The 17,800-nt window shown below is 38.8% G+C and overlaps 1 protein-coding gene across 2 annotated transcripts in view; it reads left to right on the top strand.

Annotated features, from left to right (window-relative positions):
- LOC138265362 (dehydrogenase/reductase SDR family member 4-like) overlaps positions 1-17,800 on the top strand; it is a 157,525-nt gene that overhangs the window by 33,957 nt on the left and 105,768 nt on the right. The gene's annotated exons all lie outside the window — the stretch shown is intronic.

The following is a 17,800-nucleotide window of genomic DNA, read 5'->3' as shown; positions in this document are numbered from 1 at the left end:
AACTCTTTTTAGCCACTGAAATAATGGCCTAAAGTTGTAGGGTGTTTGCAGCACCAATGATTCAATGTTATGCAAGGTTTATGCTAAGTAATTGTAAGGAAAGCATCATCAGAGAATCTAAATGGACCTATGTGTCATCATAATCATTAGATTCTGTGGACACTTAAGTCCCCTTAAAGAGGTCTTAAAGAGTGAGATCAAATTAAAAGTACTAGAGACTTTTGGGACCCATGTGGGACTCTACACTCAACTCAGTAGCCATATGACTCAAAACCAGTCACTAATAGCTGTGCATTTCTTTAGGACCTGGTGCAATCATTGGTTAATGTGAAGCATCCTGTGCCAGAACTTTCAATTATGTTTGTTCTAGGGATATCCATATTATTCCATTTAATTTTATTTAACCAAATGACTTCACATAGCCTTATTGGTATAGTGGGTCGAGCAGCCATTCATCATGCTAAGAGGTTACAACGACAGGATGCAGCAGTCCTAAAAGAACACGCATCAATCCCTATAAGTACCCAGTACAAAACAATAGTAATTCAGAAAATATGGTGTGCAACTCCACCCAGGGCCCCGCTGCAAGGATGAGCCAACGGGGCAAAAGAAGCCCCAACGATACAAGAACATTTAGGGGGTGCACCACTCTAAAAACATCCAGCAGCCACAGTGAGCAAGAAAAGTCCAATGCCGTAGAAATAGTACGAAGCTTCTTTCAGTTGCTTTCAGAAGATATTTTATTATTGACGAATGGAGCTTGTTGTAACATGAGGTTCATAAAGGAAAAGGCAGCCAACGCGTTTCGCCCCATACAAAAGGGCTTCCTCAGGGCTGCAAAGTAACATATAACCATGAGACAATAAAGGGATGATATAATAATGCCAATACACCACCAAAAAACACCATATTAACATATAAAGTACTTATTTTACATAATAGTAGTAAAGTGAACACATTATGTGATGATACGTCAAAAATACAGTACAACAAAAACATTTTAAATATTTTTAAATATTTTTTAATATTGAGTTGGTCTAGAACAAGAAAGAAATCGTGCATGATCCAAAGAACCGGCAAGGAGAGGAAACAAGCACCAAAAGAGTCCAAAAAGTGCAAAGTGAAATAATTATAGGTTAGGGAAAATTTCCCTGCAGAAAGCGTGATGAAACAAGTTCCTCATAGAAGATAAGTGTACAAGAGGTGTTGAAAGTTTAAACAAAAAATTACCCCGCCAAGGGGCAACGTTCGCATGAGTGTAAAAGGTAAAATAAGTTTGAAAAGGTAAGTCAAAAAAACATACCAAAAAGGTATTCCTAATGATGTAAGAGTAAATTGGTAATATGTAGCTACATGAAGGCATATAGTGAGCCTAGTGGAAAGAAATTGAAAATAATAATTGACTTAGTACGTGAAAAAACACTGGTCACATGGAAAGACAAAAATGATGGGAAGTTAAATATCTCCCCAAGTGAAAAGCCAAATGTCGCCCGGCAAGGTGCTGTGCTTACCTGTACAATCCGTGAACAAATTCAAGGAAGTGTAAAAGGCCGGTGAGTCTGGAAGCGGTACGGGCGGCATACGGCCGGGCCCTTTAACTTCCAGACATTTGGCTTTTCACTTGGGGAGATATTTAACTTCCCATCATTTTTGTCTTTCCATGTGACCAGTGTTTTTTCACGTACTAAGTCAATTATTATTTTCAATTTCTTTCCACTAGGCTCACTATATGCCTTCGTGTAGCTACATATTACCAATTTACTCTTACATCATCAGGAATACCTTTTTGGTATTTTTTTTGACTTACCTTTTCAAACTTATTTTACCTTTTACACTCATGCGAACGTTGCCCCTTGGCGGGGGAATTTTTTGTTTAAACTTTCAACACATCTTGTACACTTATCTTCTATGAGGAACTTGTTTCATCACGCTTCCTGCACGGAAATTTTCCCTAACCCATAATTAGTTCACGTTGCACTTTTTGGACTCTTTTGTTGCTTGTTTCCTCTCCTTGCCGGTTCTTTGGCTCATGCGCGATTTCTTTCTTGTTCTAGACCAACTCAATATTTAAAAATATTTAAAAATATATAAAATGTTTTTCTTGTACTGTATTTTTGAAGTATCATCACATAATGTGTTCACTTAACTACTAGTATGTAACATAAGTACTTTATATGTTAATATGTTTTTTTTGGTGGTGTATTGGCATTATTATATCATCCCTTTATTGTCTCATGGTTATATGTTACTTTGCAGCCCTGAGGAAGCCCTTTTGTATGGGGCTAAACGCGTTGGCTGCCTTTTCCTTTATGATCCTCATGTTACAACAAGCTCCATTCGTCAATAATAAAATATCTTCTGAAAGCAACTGAAAGAAGCTTCGTACTATTTCTACGGTATTGGACTTTTCTTGCTCACTGTAGCTGCTGGATGTTTTTAGAGTGGTGCACCCCCTAAATGTTCTTATTATGCTAAGAGGTGGTTGGGTTAAAAACTCTCACATATAATTACATTGTATTTAACACTTATTAAACTTGTTGGACCTGGCCCTCTCTGGAGGGTTACACCCAAACATTGCTGAGTTCGTTTTTGTTAGCTTTAGGACTCTGTGCACTTTGCCACTGCTAACTTGTGCTATAGTGCTTGTGTGCTCTTCTTAAAACATGGTAAAATTAACATACACCTGATTGGCACATTTAATTTTTTGTATGTCTCTAGTACCCAGGGCATGTAAACTAAATGCTAGTAGTGGGCCTACATCGCTTATTTACCACCCACTGATGTCGCACTTTAAACCAAGTCCCAGGCCTGCCATAGTGCAGCTTTAAACTGCCAGTTCAAACTGGCAAAACAAACCTTTTCCCAGGCCTAAAACCTTCATTTTTAATACCCAGAATTATCCCCCAAGGTTGGTCCTAAATGGGTCGGGTTCATAATATTTAAAAAAGTAGGGCCTGTGGGTTTAGGTTGTACATATCCTGGCAGTACAAATCTCCTAAAGTTGTTTTTCACTACTGTAAGGCCATTCATCCTATTGACTAACACTGGGCTATACTATTACATCAACTCTAGGAAAGAAGAAGATAGAAATGTACTGTGTGGACTTAATGAATTGTGATTTAAAATCACCTTTAATGGTAAAATAAGATTCTAAGCCACATTTCTGAAAATGCCACTTTTGGAAAGTAGACATTTTCTTGTCCCAATCATTTGTTCCTTCTGCCAATATCTTTGGTCACATGACTGTGAATGGTTCTGCTTTTGAAGTGTCTGCCAGGGTGGCCAAGGGGTGAAGCTGTGCCCTGCCCCACTTGCACTTTAAAGGGCTGGAGTCCAGCTCAAGGAACCTGACACCAGGTTAGTGTTACTCCAGACAGTTTGGAACCTTGGCAGGGGACCTTGATCTCTCCAGAACCAAATGCTGGGATAGGACATGGGGCCCTGCCACATACCCGCAAAGGGGGTGTCACCAGGTATGCATACATACTGTACCTCAGAACCCCTCTTCAGTACACTCCCAGACCTATGGAAGATTGAGAAGGATTGCCCTGTTGGAAGAAGGACTGCTCTGCTGCCAGAAGGACTTATTTACTTCTTGATGTCCTGCCTAGCTACTTGAAGGACTACCTTAGTGCTTGTAGGAGGGCAGGACATGCTACATGAACCCTGGGCACCAGAGTGACACCAAGAGCTAGTTGGCTGACCTCCTTTTTGGGAAACAGGGACATAAGAAGCTCCCCTGCAACTTGGACCTGCTGGAGTAAGCCCTAACACCTCAAGTGGTGCCACTCAGGCGCTGCACCTTTGGAAGTCGTGTTGGAGGTACTACACCTGTCTAACCCTAAAGGCTGGGACTTAAAAGCATTTGTCAAGAAAAACTGCTGAAGAACCAACGGAAGACCATGAGCTACCTGCAAACCAATTTCCTAAGGTGCATCGCCATTTGGCCTGACTTCGCTGTAGCTCTTGCCACGATCTTCTTCACAACAGTAAATCCTGCTCAGTGGGCCCCTTTGGTGAGGGTATACACACTTGTGAAACTCTCATTCAGCTGGAGAAATACAAATTCCAAAATATCATCTAAGTCCAAAGGAAAAATCCCAACCTCTACCTCCTCCAGCTACTCCCTGAAGACAACGGCACCTCCTTGGACAGAGCCTGATGCCTTGCCCAACTGAAGACTCTGCCTTATCCAAGACCTTTCAAGAAAATGTTCCAAGTCTGAAGGCAAGACTTGACCAGACCCAATCCACCTTTTGCATCCAACCCATGCCCAACCACGGTCAGCCTTAGCTTTTGACCGAGTCTGGCAGGAGCAGATACTCATTGTTGGTGCTTTGATTTTTTTTAGTTTTTTAGACAAAATATTGAATAAAAATATCATAAAACAAAAATGTTTTTTTAAGAGTATCATGATGTCAAAAATATTGTTGGGAGCAATATCAAAGCTAAAAATATTGATTTACGTGGTTTTAAGGTTAATATATTATGATTTGTGTAGTACTTAGTGTAGAATGTTCATTTTTGTGTAAATATTTTATTTCCAATGTATTTAGCGTGATTTGTAAATATTTTAATTGATTTTTGAAGTATCAATCAGAGTGATTTTTTTTATTTTTATCAAATTTGTTTTGATGTAGGCAAGGGATGTAGGAATTATGAGTGTGGAGAGACGTTTAAAATATGTTGTGTTCATTGTATTGTAATATTTGCTTTTTGAGTGATAATATCTTTTTGCTATTTTAAGTGTAATATGTTATATGTTATTTAGACATATTTGATTACATGTTAAGAATGTTTTTATTAAAACATTGTTTATGTTGTAATAATAGGAATATTGATATGTTCTTATTTTTAATATGAACTTAATTGTTTTGATACACTTTATATATACTTTTTTTAAATATTGCAAAATATTGATATTAAAATGTATGTTAAATGTTTGTTTTACTTAGTATTTTCACATTATTTGTAATGTGAATGTTCTATTTTATTTTGGGTGACATTTTGTACTTAAGGTTTAATGGTAGATTTTATTTATTATATTAGATTGTAATTTATAACATTTAAAATGCATTATGATTTACTACTGTTTTTACATTTTGTACAAAATGTTAACGAATGAAATTACTATTTAGAATTATATATTTTATATATTGAAACTTACAAATTTTTACATTTAATTGATGTATAATTTGTAGCTTTCTCAATAGTATTGTTGTTTATTATTACATTTTAATTTTAAAGTTTTTTAGTTGATTACAAATAAATGTAATATATATGTTGACTTGATTAGCTTTGCCTTTAAGACTGTGGGAGAAAAAAATAAATTAATTATACAATTGTTTTTGATTAATAGGTTTACTGTTAAAGTTTTTTTCAATAGTATATGATTTTAGTTTAAAATCGTGGTTTAGTTACATTTTTTTAAATTAAATTGGTCATATTTTGTTTATACATTTAGTTATTTATTCAGATGATTCGCAAATTATTTTTAATGTGCCTGGTGCAAAATGATTGTATTTTAATAATAGTTATTGAATAATATTTTCCCTTATTATATGAATTAATATTAATGTATCAGGTTTAGTTTGTTTTATTGTTTTTCATTTTTTTTGCTATGATTATAATTGATATTAAGATTATTTATGATTTTTTAAATGCATAATATTTACTTAATAATATGTAATTTCAGTGCTAAATATATATTGTGCTATACTTAGTGTTAAATATCTTCAAAGATTTATTTTCGATTGACCTGGGAATAGTCAATGTGACCACTTTAGTCTTCTAAACTTTCCACTAATAGTTTAAATTGCAGTGGGATTTGTAAATGTAAATTCTTTAGTGCAGGGTTTTGTAACGAAAAATAATATTTACATGCACATGAGACAGTTTGCTTCATAACTCTACTGGTCCTGTAAAAAAAATCCCCTTGTCTCTTTGACGCCACATAGTGCAGCAATAAATTTTGGCAGCAATCGCATTATATAAGGGCTCTGATAATAGCCTCCCTGATTATGCCAGGGCTCATACTCTAGTGGATTTGAATATCAGCAATTCTCTTATTTTGGGACTTTTCCATAGATCTACATAATGGGGCTGGAGATCGCAGTAAGAAATATTTTCAGTGTTGGAATGTCCTTTTGAGATGTGCAAACATACTAATTTGCATGTTTAGAGTTTTTACCAGCTCTACTACACATTCATAAGTGCTCGTGCTAAAATGCAGTTTACAAATATTTTCCCGAAGTGTGATTTCCTGCCCTATTTCTGTGAATGTTTGTGAATTAATGAAGGCCTTAAATCTGCACTAATATAAGGACATATACCGTTGAGTTCACTTTTGTGAATTTCTTTAAGAAATGGACCCCTAATTAGTTCTGGTATTAACCAAGACCTTTTTTGTTTTTATTCACACTCTATCTTTCTCTCTCTCTATGTGTTGGCGTCTCTGTCAGGAATGGCACTCTGCTCTTTCACAAGAAGCTTCTTGGAACAAAAAGTAATTTGGTCAGTAACAGGAACTGCAGTGGCGATGTGTGTTTTCTTAGATGAAAATTATGTTTACTTTTGCCAAAGTTTGTTGTAATGACAAGGGCTTTGCAACTTCCACAACAAATAAAGTTTTGGAAAAACTATCTCAAAAAATGAATTGCACTGACAAAACCAAAAGGCTGCCTCCATTGTCAGACCTATTGGCTTTGCCAATGCACGTTTATTTCTATACTTCTCACATTGAAACTGGTCACATTGATTCCCAATTATGAATAGTTTTTGGAATAAATAGCACATATTAACATATTTTACTAAATAATGCTCCAAATAAATGGTACCTAAAATTTCACTGTAATTTAGCAAAACGTTTTGTCCCAAGGGCAAAATAAACATAAACACTTGTTGTCCATGACCCCAAGCAATATGTCCAGGATGTCAACTTATAAGAATTCCACACCCCTGTTGGAGTCCAAAGCTTTCACTTAAATGTCTGAGATTGCAGTGTGAATAGTAAAGGTCACTCCTTTAGTGCCCAGCAATTCCCCAAAAATTATTTAGATTGGAGTGGGACTAGTAATATGACCACTTGAGTGTTGAACGCCTTTCCTAAATGGCTTAGATTGGAGTGGGAATAGTAAATGTGACCCCTTTAGTGCCCAACACCTTCCCCCAAAAGGCTTAGATTGGAGTGGTAATAGTAAAGGTCACTCTTTTAACGACTAACCAATGACAGCATGACTTCGTTGTGTACAGGAAAACAATAGAAAAACCTCTTTTAAACCAATAAACTGAATAAATCCCTGTCTGTTTACCTTAGATAGGAAGGAAAAGTCAGTCAATCATGTAAGACAATTCAATCACAACTATGAAACTTCAGAAACAATAGTAACACTTAAAACCAAGGACAGCAAAATGGAAAATCCATTTAAAGCACAATTCACACTAGGTAGACTCTTCACATTTTTAGTGCCTGTGGAAGTGACATCGACACGAGACGCGAGCTGCGTAGCCCGGAACTGGAAACGTACGCAGCTCAGATGCCAGGAGAGTCCGGAGAGGCGGGGAGAGCCTAGTGGCGTGCAGCACGTGGTTCCTTCCTGCTGGAGCCCTAGTGCTGTCCCCTGTGGACCTAGCTGGAAAGCGCTCTGACCGGCGCACCGCTCCCGCCGGAGCTTCGTAGTTCTTCCGCGCATCTGGGGAGCCTGACTGTGGCCGCAGCGGGCAGTGCACTCTTCCCGCCAGGGGCCCCCAGGTGAGCGGCTTATCCCGCAGCTTCCCTCGCAGACCCCTGCTGAAGCGGCCCGTCCGGGTGTGGCTTGCAGAGGGACCCACACCCTCTGATTGCTGCTCTAAAGGCCATTTTCTTCAGGATCTATTCTCCCCTCACAGTGCACCTGCCCATGCTCTCAACATTGCGAAGAGGACCAGTGCTCTACCGGCACAGTGCTCCGGGGCTCATCTGCTCATCTCGGGCCTGGGGTTCCGCACGTCTGGGGATCCTTACGGCAGCAAGCGACTCAGCCCCTCCGATTGTCATGTGAGAAGGCCTTTGCCTTCAAGGGGCGCACTCTACTGGCAGTCTAGCCCATCCGCCTGCAGTGTGAGAAGGCCTTCACTTTCAAGACCCAGCCTCTCCTCACGGGTCTCCCGCCCACGCCTACGACACTGTGAGGAGGGTAAGATCGGAGTTTAGGCGGCAGAGCGCTCCGGGGGATGCAGCGGCGAATTAAGTGCACAGAGCGCAGAGGAACAGCAGGCAGCTGGAAGCTGTTGTTGGTCGTTGCTGGATGCCCATTAAGTCAGGTTAGGCTAGGTCAGCTGGTGAAGAAGCTGTTGAAACTGGTAAAGAGGGTGACGACCATGTGAGATTGACCTTGTTTGCCTCGCCCAAGCCGCAAATCTCCTGTAGTAGCCTTTTTTGTGCCCCTAGTGGGGGTAGTCTTTACGATGACCATAAAGAAGCTCCGCTCAGGCCGTCTGCTTCAATGTAGATCCTGCTTAAAAAAACAAATCCAATCCCTTATGGAACAAGGCTATTCCTGCCCTTTTGCTGAAGGGTCAGTCGCAGAAGCAACTATTTACCTTTTGGGAATAAGAGAACACCTCAATACAGGAAACAAAAGATGAAGTCCTCCCCATCGAAACTCCGGATACTGAGCCCTCTGGAGGGCCTCCGAGGGAGCCTCCAGGGAGCTCTCAAGGGAGTCTTATCGGGCAGAAGTAAGCCAGAAAAGAGGAGCTAAGACCTTGGAACAAGGCCTTTTATCGTCCCTTGCAGAGACTGCAAAGACTGTTCAGCCACAGCAATGTCCCTCTCCTACATCTGCCTGGCAAGTCAGTTCTTTTACTCAAGCTGACCTGGCTCCAAAAAGTCCTCAGGAAAGTGGTGCCATTTCATCAACAGCGTCAGCTGCGATTGATCCCTGTGACTTAATGCTACAGGATCTGGATCCAGATTTTTTCAGAGATACAGCCCTCAGGCTAAGGATTTCTCACCTGCGTCTGTGGTTTCCAGGTCCAAATGCTTGCTAACTTCAACTGGCCTGGAGCTGTTTAATAGTACTCCCTTATTACAAGATTTACTATACATCCATTCTCACTTGTCTGCAACGCCAGCTGTAAAAGAAAGTGGAATCCAACCTATTCAACCCCCTGAATCAGAGGCTAGGCTTTCAGCCTCTCTGTTTAGCTCGGAAAACCTTCTTGCATCAATCTTAAAGCTCCTGGAGAAATTATTAGGGGGCTCAGACTACATTCTTGACGACTCTGTAACAGCAATTTTAGCGGAGCTGACTAAAGATAACAAGCATTTGCAATGCAATAGGTTTCGCGTTTGCTCGAGGAAAGAAATGCTAGGGTCGTCCTCTTGAACAGGAGAAAGAAGCAGTTGAAGGGCCGTCTTGCAAAAGAATCTGGGGATAGGCTTTGGATTCCGCTCCGGGAAGCCGCCACAAAGGACTGAGCAAGGCGTTTTTGGGCTTTAGTGGGTGAAGGTTGTGGGTCGAGAATTCGCCCCCCCCGTTGTGATCACCATAGCTCACTGGTCTCAATTTATTGCCTCCCTATATGCCTCAAATGGGGTCATTGCATTTCGGCCGCCTGAAAACTCAGGTGCATATACTCCTTTTCCTCTGTCAATAACAGAGATCGACTGTGCTATTCGCGATATGCACTCTTCTGCTGCAATGGGCCCTAATGAACTTCCTATATCAGTTATAAAACAGGACAGGAATTCTTGGTGTAAGATCTTGTTTGTGGTCTTTAGTAGATGCTACCTTTCTAGATGTATTCCTCCCTCATTGGTGGGTAGTATAATTGTACCCTTAGTTAAAAAGGGCGACCAATCCTGTCCTGACAAATATTGTCAGATTGCCCTCCTGGATGCTGTGGGTAAATTTTTCACCAAATGTTTGCTTTCTAGACTAACGTCTTGGGCAGAGGAGAATAATATCATCTCCTTGGAACAATCTGGATTTAGGCGTAAACATAGTACCCTTGATAATATCGCTGAGCTATAAATTAGCTCAGAAACATATGTAAAACTGAGAGGCGGGGTGGTATATGGCGCCTTCATAGACGTATCCACTGCTTTTGATAAAGTAGATAGATTTAAGATGGGCTAAGCTATGTAGTCTGGGGTTACCTATATCCCACCTTGAGTTAGTAATAGCTCTCCACTCCAATACCTAGTGTAGAATCCTTTTGGGGGGTGATAGAGGTTTATCCCACAAGATAGCTACGTCCAACGGGCTAAAACAGGGTTGCCTATTGGCTCCTTTGCTTTTTTGCCTCTACATTTCAGATCTCCCCTCCTTTTTGTCCCAGGGCAAGGGTTTTCCCCAGTTATTAGGTGGGCGCCCAATTTGCTACCTGCTATATGCTGAAAACATTATAATTCTCTATTTAACCCCTAAAGGCTTACAGAACCGCTAGCAGCTTTTATTAAGATATTCTGACTCCCATTATTTGAAGATCAACGTTATTAAAAGTAAGGTTCTCTGTTTTCTGGGGGGAAAATAGATGGCTTTTCACGATTACCATTGGACATTGGGTAAGCAAAACATAGAAATCTTATCCCTTCTTAGGGAAAATAGTTAGTGGGAACCTTAGTGATGTTGCCTCAAATAAATCAAAGGCCGAATGTCAGGCAAGAGGTTTGGGGGCCCTATATACAGCCACAGGGAGAATGCATTTTTCATATCTTTTATCTGCATATCGAGTCAAAATTCCTGCATCCCTGCTATATGGGGTGGAACTCATAGATATTTCCAAATGGGGGTTCTAGAATCAGTCAAAAGGCAAAATTCTTAGAAAACTATTGTCTGTTAATACAGCAGTCTCTGTGGCGGCTTTAAGGTTGGAAATGGGGCTTAGAAGTGAGTATGTCCAAGGATTAGCGGGGTTTATTCGGTTGGCCGCCTCAATTCTAAAGAGCGAGGAAAACTCCATAAGATCAATATTAAAGAAAGAACTCCTTTTAGACAATGGCAAGGTCAAATATGCCTTTTGTAAGAACTTTTCCAATGCCCTTGAAAGGCTGGATCTGGAGTGTAGCCAGGTCCTGGAACTCTCCTCTTGCCATTTGAAAGTTATTTTGAAGATTATGGGCTTTGTGCTTCCGCTTAGATCTCGAGAGCTGTAAAACAAAAAGTATATAGTCAATATTCTAGTAATAACAAAATCACAACCTTACATCACATGTAATAATCCTCATAGTGTCAGGCGCTTTTGAATGCAGCTACGCCAGGCATTGCTTCCCCTGAATATACTGTTGGCGAAATGGCAAGGAACATCAAAAGAGTGTAACTTCTGTTTGGCGAAATCTCAAGACCTAATCCATGTATTGTTCATTTGTCCATCTCTTGCCTCACTCCGGCGTAAATGGCTAAAACCAATCTGTCTTCAGCTCTCTTTGTTGTTGGTGCCTGAGTTCCTCCGAGCCCTCTATGATCCTCCTAAAGAAAGATTCTGTTTCAAAATATTTCATTTTTTTCAAATGTTTTGTAAACTTATTTTAAGAGCATTTGCCGTATGGCTAGTCGTGTGGCAAAGCCTAATAATATGTCTATTGCTTTAACTCGCATATAATAACATTATCATTATGGTGCAGAGATATCAAGGCTCCTCACGATAAAACGTGAAAAGTTGGTTTGAGTTTGGTCCATGAAAATCTTTGTTCCCCGCACATGTATACATCTGTAATATTATGGTTAGACAGGTTCTGTTTGAAGTCAGTTGGTGTTGGTATCTTTGGTATTCCTCTCTTCTACATATTGTGTTCTACTTATACTTTGGTACCCTACACCAGGCAGTTATATATAGTGGGTATTGCTCTTAAAGCCTTAAATATTGTTTGTACTCATTTCTGAAATTTTAATTGCACTGATGTGAGCATCCACATTTTCTTCTCCCTCTGTGCTATTATTTTAGTAATGTAGCGTGTAATTACAAGGTTGGAAAACATCATGGATCATCGTGATACAAACTTTTACTGTATAAACTTCTTCTCTGTTTTTAATTTGCTTTGAGATGAAAATAGTAATACTAAAGTTTTGTTGTATGGTGCATTTTATGTGGACCTCAGCGGAGTTCCAAATCATAAATAAAATAACATTTAATTGAAATTGAATTGACTCCAGTCCAATCCACCCTAGTCAGTGAGCATGCTCCTGTGCACTCAAGAGCAAGTTATACCAATCCAAATTAAGCACACGACCTAGAAAGGAAAAGTCATTAGCTCAGAATCCCCATCGATTAGTATGACTTGCTTACAGACAAGTAAAACCAATATATTTTGAGATCTGGGATTTCAACAAATCTGATAACCAAACCAAACTAACCAATAGAACTTCAAGTGTGATTACAATTATTAATAATTCAAACCACCAATTGAGCTTCCGATCATCATATTCACACAACTATCAACAGAAACAGAAATCCATTCCTCACACAAGAACTCCAAAATACATTACAAATGCATACACCATGCAAAAATCAGTTCATCCTATTCATAATGTACCCTCTAAATCATCAAGTGACACACTTTCTGCACTTCCTGAGAGTTTTCAGTACTGGCGGTGTGCTAAAGCTCCAGGACTCTGTTATTCCCTGGACTGGGCCTTAAGGGCTGAGAAATCTCTGGGAACTCTTTTGAAGAACCCCTACAAAAGAGTTATGCACCATCCTCTACTATCTGTTTTGTAGAAGCAGAACCCTGAACCCCAAAGTTAATGCACCCTTTAATTTAAATCACCCAAATTGACTGTAGAAGTTCTGCTGTATCATCCTTGCGATACAGAACATCTACTTTAACCAGAACCAACATTAATTTAGCAGAGTTGTAAATAAACAACTGGGACCACTCAATAATTGAGTACTAAATCAAGGCTAAAGTTAAAGGCTTTTTTTTTTACAAAATTCCCATTAGAAGCAGTACAGAGACATGCAAAATGTAGCAATAAATGTTCATATACAGCATACATAGTAAGAAATTATAATTATTCTAAGTCTAAGTTAACGGAACCATCATAAGAGAAACAGACAGGCCATTTTGCGTTAAAAAAAAAGTAATTAAATAAACTGTCTCATCCCAAGAACCAAGGGGTTTTCATACACAAATTCTGCATATGAAATTAGCGAAACCATAGTTTCAGCATAGTGTGATCCCATGTATCATTGCTTCTGACAAATCAGAGAATTCCATGGAAAAATATCACACATTAGCACTTTCCCATTTTCTGAGAAAGCATCGAACAGCTTTGGCAACACATTGTCATAAGAAGTTTCAGTCAATGCAACATCTTTAAAACAATACGTTATGCACTAGCCAAAGAGCACTAAGCCACATCTTGAAATACAGCGGCAAAGACCTTTGACTTAACATACTTTTGGAACATAAAGAAAAGTCCATCATTAATACATGCACTTTAAGGAAAATAACCAGTCAGATTACAGTGTTGCTGGCTCTGCAGCTGCAACTAGATGCAAGAGTAGATCATCTTACCACTTTAATTTTGAGGAAAGAACTGAAATTGATAAAAAACCTGGACACAATCAACAATGGACTGAACAATTTAGGGGACTGGAGACAACCAGCCTTTTTTAAGGTGTTTTATGACGGCTCAGTAACATATAACATATGAGCATTGTGAATATTATTTGTTTCTGATATTTTAAAGAGATGCGGTATTATCATGTATGTATATCTGAAGTGGTTTTGAACAATTATATATTTATAATATTTTCTTGTAGTCATTCTTGCTGCACAAGATAGGCGGGCCTGCATGATCTATGATGAGTCTCCTAATCACTAAAACAGTTTGGGATTTTTTTACATTTCTATTGCAGCTTTTTGTAACACTTTTTTGTTAGAGCTTTTACATTTCTTTTTTCAAACTCCCTGGGATCATCATGCCATTACATTTATTTTTTGGTACACTCCACTTTTTTAGATGCAATTCAACATGTTTTTAACATCCTGCCCACATGCACGTAACAAGCATGGAGGCCTTCCAACCGCTATTCAGAGGTAGTGCGCATGCGCGGTCTCACTTTAAGCAGACAGCACATCACTGAAGCTATCATGAGTAAGTCCTCTGTTTGCCAATGGATGGCAATTCCTAACTCTTTTCAATTTTCCTAAGTATGTCTCTACTTTTTGACAGCATTGGTAGTCAGCGCTGATCCACTGGAAGATGTGGTTTGTTTTTGGGAGGAACATTGTTTACCAAAATGGTAAGAGATTTTCTAGGCATACTGAAACTTGGATTCTCTTAGAATGCATGAAATCACTGGTGATCTCTATAATTTCATTTGAGTTATATCTTTACCCTTTCTTTTCAATAGTTACGCACCATGCATAATGATAACATATGTAATTACGCTGATTTAATATCATTATTATTTTTTATTATTTCTTTGTGTCATTTCACAAAATGCTGAGGAAATGCAATTTTTACACCATAGTTATTTCATACTCACGAATTGGTGTAATGGTTACTATTCACCTCCTCCAAACAAGCGTTGTACAGTTTGTCTACAGCAAATGAAGTGATAAAGTGTCAGATACATTATTTTTTTGGGATCTGTTTTGCAGAATGGAAGATCAAAGTGGTGAAAGGAAGCCACTCCATATTATATTTGATTCACTTGTGATCTAATAGTGTTGGGACCCCGTTTAGTGGTGATCCTTTAACACTAGGCAATCATTTTTGTATACCAAACAATAGCTATAGGGGTATGATAGTTCTTGTAAAATTAGTGAAGGGTCCACCATGTTTGGGACATTTTTGCAGACTTTAGTGGCTGATCCATCAACTTTATTTCTTGCCGGTTGCTACCATTCACCACTCTTGATGAAGACCCTGTTGAAGTTAATTTAGGGAGTCGGAATGTCACATATCTTTCTTATTGACTGGAATTAATATGGAATTATCCAACGGAACTTTCACTAATGGTGTTTTGTTGTATTTAAAAAAATTTGCAAACAGTCAACCGAGTGTTGGTTTCATGTCGCAAGTGCACCGATTATCAATTTTTTTCACCTCTCCCATGCCCTGCATCACAGTATGCAGGTCCTACTTTTTCTTATCATTTTCTTCATTACTTTGCAACTTTAAAAAAAAAAAAAAGCAGGAATACATTTGTATGAAAACAATAACATTTTAGTTTTTTTCTTTTGGTATTGTGTTTTGCCAAGAAAGTGTAGACTAATAGATCTCTCTGAGCGGGTCACTATGCTTTTGGTTTAGGTCAGGGGTCTTCATTCTGGGCAAACATGCCCTTAGGAGTCACACAACAGATCACCACAAAAAGGTGGCACACTGTCAGTGTGCCTCCTGGACATAGCCCTGCTGAAAGGATGAAAGAAGATCTGATGTACTCACCAGAAATACCCCTCCAGGAGGATGCAGTTACTCACTGTACCTCGCTGCTGTAGGATCTCTAACCCCTCTTTAAAATGCAGGTTGGTTGCAGCCTGTACAATGAAACTTGGTTCAGCGTTGAAGCAGCTGCTCCACATTTCACTGAATAGGGGCAGCACATTCATTGTAACAGGGTGCACTGATGCTGTTTGCGCTCAGCGCACTTTTTGAAAGTGCACCATTTGCTTAATACTGCCCCTGATTTGTTAATTGGAAAACAGTTATGTAAGATGGCTTGCCTGTTCTCCTTGTTAGTAAAAGCTATCACAAAGGCAACATGGCTGGCGTATTTAAAGTGGAGAACATCGTGTTAAAGACAATAGAATGGATTATTATTATAATAAATTAAGACCTGCAGGCACGAATTGTGTTATATCTGACAGATTCCTGTAGCAGGAAAAGGATTAGCTCCCCCACCGCTAAAAAGCCATAGACATGGAAGAATTGCATGTGATGATCCCTGTTAGGGCTCTTAAAAAGGGTTGCATATTGTTTTGGCAATGGTAATGTTATACGTTTGTAATTTTAAGAACATAATTTTCTGTGTGTCCGGTAAAGTACTTTCTAGATACAGCATCACAGTGTGGCCAGTGTGCAAAGACATTTACCTTATCTAGTTATTTATGTTAATTATTAAGGAGACGCATCCTTAGGCCGATGGACCTTTTGACTTTTTAAGATGTTCACCCCATTAAATCTGTACATCATATGAATATCTTCAAATAAACTATACGATTGTTAGAGTCAGTAACTGTACACATCATGATCCATTTGGCCATGAATTACCACACCTTTTAGTATCAGTTAGAATATTTATTTCCCTAGATTAACAATGCTAAGATCACAGAAATTCATTTCAAAACCACATGATAAAGATACAGAAACAACACTGGTTGATCAAAACGTCTAAAAACTCTTAACTTCACTAAAGCATTAATAACAAGACTCCCAATAGGAACAGTACAAATCAATAGCAAGAGTAATTGTGCAATGAAAATAGCATACATTTGATCAGTAATTGAATGACATCCGTTTGTTGTCAAAACGGATGAATAAAGAAAACTCTTCACTAACTCCAGATTAGCATTAGCATGTTCGGCTGCATGCAAATGTTTTAGTAACATAAATTTGGAAAACCTTTAGCTATGGCTCTATCAAAAAGCAGCAGTTGGGACCTAGAAAACAGAAGACAAATCAACAATAGACATTTCAGCATATACCTGTCCTTAAGGATCAGCAAGTGGCATTGTCTTCATCAGAGGGAAAATCAGCATCAGGACAGAATGGAATGAAGGGGAGACGGTTCAGAATCGGGGTTCTAAGTTCTCCGAACCATCAAAATAATATCTAAGGCAGGCAGCAAAAGTGCTACAGGCTCTAAGCATCACGCGCTAAAGTAAGCACCAGCATCATGGCATGGAGCATAAGAAAATAAACAAAAATAGCAAAGTACCAGAATGTCAGTAAACAGGCTGGCAGGTGTCAAAGTGACAAACAAATCTCATAAGGAGTGTCAGTGGAATGAGCTGGGAACTACAGGAGCAGTGTGGTTAAGTTAAAGTTATCCCATATTGTCATTGGTCAGAAGCGTCTTGCGAGAAATGGCTGTCAAGTAATATTTTTATTCCAAATCAGAGACATAACTAGACAGTCTTTCACATGTGGATGATTGGTTCTTCTCTGTTTACGTACATTAGTCGACACAATAAGAATCAATTTATAGATCCTCTATCAGTAGGCCCATTATTAGTTCCTGAGAGCGCTGCTTTCCCATACGCTTCATGTCAAGGGTTGCAATAATGTAGAAACATTCAGGTTTACACACATTCCCTCTGGAGAAATACATTTTGTGATTACAGGTTTTGGATAACCTTAAGACTTATACAAAGGATTTGTTATTCAGCGAACATGAGATCATTTTACTAATGATCCATTTCTCGGTATTTGGCAGACATCTAGCTTTAGCCTAGATCTCGCTAACTTGAAACTTTTAGTTACCATAAGCAAAATTCATAATGTTTAGCTGAAAGTATGGCAGATTATTGCATTTTCGACAAATATATAAGCTCTTAAAACATGTTAATACACTATAAATGAATAACTTTGAATAAGATGATGGCCATTCAAGTACGCACATTTTGAGTCACATGTTATTTTATATGTTAATACATTTTCAATGTTATTGGCTTTTTCCGCACTAGTGCCTCTCTTTTGAACTTCTCTTTATTCTGTGGACTCGTTTCCTTACCTTCTTAGCACTTCGATGACTTGGCCCAAATGAGCTTTATAAATACAAAATACAAATGTTAAATCAAAAACAGGAATACTTGAAATAATTATTAGTGTTAATGAAAGTGCTCACCATCGGCGCCCCACTG

This window comes from Pleurodeles waltl, chromosome 11, assembly GCF_031143425.1.
Source record: "Pleurodeles waltl isolate 20211129_DDA chromosome 11, aPleWal1.hap1.20221129, whole genome shotgun sequence".
In the NCBI taxonomy this organism is placed as follows: Eukaryota; Metazoa; Chordata; class Amphibia; order Caudata; family Salamandridae; genus Pleurodeles; species Pleurodeles waltl.
The sequence above is the reverse complement of the archived record's forward strand: the minus strand, read 5'-3'. Positions and strand labels throughout refer to the sequence as shown.